This window comes from Rattus norvegicus, chromosome 8, assembly GCF_021556685.1.
Source record: "Rattus norvegicus strain SHRSP/BbbUtx chromosome 8, alternate assembly SHRSP_T2T, whole genome shotgun sequence".
Classification (NCBI taxonomy): domain Eukaryota; kingdom Metazoa; phylum Chordata; class Mammalia; order Rodentia; family Muridae; genus Rattus; species Rattus norvegicus.
Window position 1 is genome coordinate 36,653,595 of NC_141541.1, and position 3,760 is coordinate 36,657,354.

A 3,760-nucleotide genomic window follows, 5' to 3' on the forward strand; every position below is an offset into this window, starting at 1 on the left:
AATAAAATGCTTGCAAACAAAATCCAAGACCACATCAAAAAGATTATTCACCATAATTATGTGGGTTTCACTCCAGAGAAGCAGGGGTGGTCCAAATGGGTAGATAAATCAATAAATGTAATCTACTCTATTAAAAAAAACTGGAAGACAAAATCCACATGAACATCTCGTTAGGTGCAGAAAAGGCCTTTGAAAAAAAATCCAACACCCTTCGTAATAAAAGTCCTGGAGAGATGGGGGTAAAAGAGATATCTCAGCATAGAGAAAAACTCAAAGCATTTCCACCAAAATCACGAACAAGACAGGGTTATCCACTCTCTCCTTACCTATTCACTATAGTACTTGAAATATTAACAAGAGCAATAAAATGACTGAGGGAGATCAAAGGGATACATACAGGAAAGGAAAAAAAAATCAGAGTATCTTTATTTGTATAAATAACTGACCCTAAAAATTCCACCAAGAAACCCCTTAAAGCTGATAAACATTTCCTTTCCTTTTTTTTTTTTTTTTTTTTTTTTTTTTTTTTGGAGCTGAGGACCGAACCCAGGGCCTTGCACTTGCTGGGCAAGCGCTCTATCACTGAGCTAAACCCCAAACATTTTCAATAAAGTGTCACAATACAAAATTAACACACGAAAATCAGTAGTCCTCAGGGATGGAGAGAGATAGTCCGGGAGTTAAGAGCTGACTTTCCTCCAGAAGTCCTGAATTCAATTCCCAGCAACCACAGGATGGCTCACAACCATCTGTAATGAGATCTGATGCCCTCTTCGGGCGTGTCTGAAGACAGCTACAGTGTGCTTATATTAAATAAATAAATAAATAAATAAATAAATAAATAAATAAATAAATAAATAAATCCAGTAGCCCTCCTCTATACAAATAACAAATAGCCTGAGGGGAAAAATCAGGAAACCAAGGCCTTTCACAATAGACCCCAAAAATATAAAGTATCTTGAGGTAGCTCTAAGCAAAAGTGAAACAATTATCTCAGAAAGACTTTAAAACACTGAAGGAGCCCTTTCCCCTGGTTGGCAGCACGGAGGCCGCACGATGCCTGGAGTTACTGTAAAAGATGTTAACCAGCAGGAGTTTGTCAGAGCTCTGGCAGCCTTCCTCAAAAAGTCCCCGAATGGGTGGACACAGTCAAGCTGGCCAAACGTAAAGAGCTTGCCCCATACACATGAGCTGCTTCCACAGCACAGCAACTGTACCTCCGTGGTGGTGCGGGGGAAGGGAGTGGGAATGTTGGTTCCACGACCAAGATCTACCGAGGACAGAGGACGGCAGAGAAATGGTGTCAGGCCCAGCCACTTCAACAGAGGCTCTAAGACCGTGGCCCGCCGGGTCCTCCAAGCCCTGGAGGGGCTGAAAAATGGTGGAAAAGGACCAAGATGGGAGCCGCAAGCTAACACCTCAGGGACAGAGAGATCTGAACAGGATTGCTAGACAGGTGGCAGCTGCCAACCAGAAGCATTAGAACAGAGGATGCTGGATTAATAAATTGCCTCATTCATTTAAAAAAAAAGACACTGAATGAAGAAAATGAAGATACTAGAAGATGGAGAGGTCTCCCATGCTCATGGATCAGTAGGATTAAAATAGTAAAAATGGTCATCCTATTAAAAGCAACTCTATAGATTCAATGCAATCTCCATCAAAATCCCAGCATGAGTTTTCACAGAACTTGAAAGGATAATTTTCAGCTTTGTATGAAACACACACACACACACACACACACACACACACACACACACACACACACCAGGGTAACCAAAACATTCCTGAATGATGAAAGAAACACTGGAAGCATCACAGCCTCCCCAATCTCAAACTATACTACAGAGCTACAATAATAAAAACAGCACAGTATTGGTACAAAGACAGGCATGTTGATGAATGGAATAAAATTGAAGACCCAGACATAAGTCCACACACCTATGGACACCTGAATTTGGATGGAGAAACCAGAAATACACACTGGAAAAAAAGAAAGCATTTTCAACAGCTAGTACTGGTCAATCTGGATGGTACTTGTAAAAAAGAAAAAAAGAAAACAAATAGATCCATATGTATCACTCTGCATAAAACTTGACTTCAAAAGCATCAACATAAGCCCAGACACACTGAATCTGATAGAAGAGAAAGTGGGGAATAGCCTTGAACTCATTGGGACAGGAAAACACTTTCTGAACAGAACACAGATAGCACAGGCACTAAGATCAACAATTAACAAATGGGTTCTCATGAAACTAAGCATCTTGTATGGCAACGGATACCATCATTAATACAAACAGGAGACTTCAGAATATAAAAAGACTTTTACCAACTGCATATCTGGTAAAGGGCTAATATCCAAAATATATAAAACACTTAAAAAACTGGACATCAAAACAAATGACCCAATTTAAAAATAGGGCATAGATATAAATGGAAAGTTCCCAAAAGAGAAAAGTCAAATAGCCAAGGACTTAAAAAGGCTTTCAATATCCTTAGCTGCCAGGGAAATGCAAATCAAGACTCTTTTGAGATTTCACCTTACACCAATCAGAATGGGAAGGCAAACAAAGCAAAAGAGAGCTCATGCTGGTGGGCATGGACAGTAAGGAGAAACCTGTCCACTCCCTGTGGGAGTGCGAACTGGAGCAGCGACTAAGGAAATTAGTATGGGAATCATGAAATTTTCAGAAAAAATGGATAGAACTAGAAAAAAAAATCATACTAAGTAAAGTGACTCAGACCCAGGAAGACATATATGGTATGTGTTCACTTATATGTGGATGTTTGATATTAAGCCATTGATAAGCAAGCTATAATCTGTGTAGCCATGGGGGTTAAGTAGGGAGTAAGGGGACGGGAGGAGAGATGGGTCTTCCTTGGAAGGGGAAAGGCTATAGTTATAGATGGAAGGAGGTGGGCACTGGAATAAGGGCATCAAACAGGGAGGGAAGAGGGGACTGAGGGAGATAGTGCAGGAAGAGACAGCTAACACTATGGGTCATATGAAAATTTAATACAGTAGAAGGGTCCTATACATATATTAAGGCAATCTAAATGACAGGAAAGGGAGCCCCAACTTGACAGCTCATTTCCAAATGATGCTTCAGTACTGGGAATGGATTACACTGAATCAAGTTGCTGGCCAACTTGGGAATCCCCAAACCCAAAATCTTGTCAAGGCTATTGATAACTCTCCACTAATTTAGGGTAAGACCCTATTGCTACAACATCTATACAACTCATTGGACACATAAAAGTTGAACCAGTGCCTTCACCCCTAGTACTAGAGACTAGTACTCATGATACTGGGAGGTACTCTACACACGACCAGAGAAGAAAGATAAACGCCAACTCAGCCACAAATGCTTAGATATGGGAGTGACCCCTTTGCAAGATATGCTAGTGCAATAGTGGCCCAAAGAGTGTGGGAGTAACCAACCAGTATCTGATTTATTTAAGGGCCATTGCATGAGGTGGAACCCACACCAAACACTGCTTGGGTGGCCGAGAACCTAAGACAAGATAGACCAAATCTAGGGAGAAACCAAACTCTGCTAAAGGAATTCAGCAGTAAATAACTCTCAATGACATCCTGCCATACTCAAAGATTCATGCCTTGCTGATCCAATATCAGATGCTTCTGCCTGCACAGATGAGAACAAATACAGAGACCCACAGCTGGACAAAATGCAGTGAATGAGAGATCTTGACATACTCAGCCCTGAAAGAAATATCCCCATCAAATCTCTCCCCTTGG

General features: G+C 41.0%; 1 pseudogene; it reads left to right on the forward strand.

Annotated features, from left to right (window-relative positions):
- The first annotated feature begins 1,056 nt into the window (after positions 1-1,056).
- On the forward strand, positions 1,057-1,452 carry Rps19l2 (ribosomal protein S19 like 2; annotated as a pseudogene).
- The last annotated feature ends 2,308 nt before the right edge of the window (positions 1,453-3,760 follow it).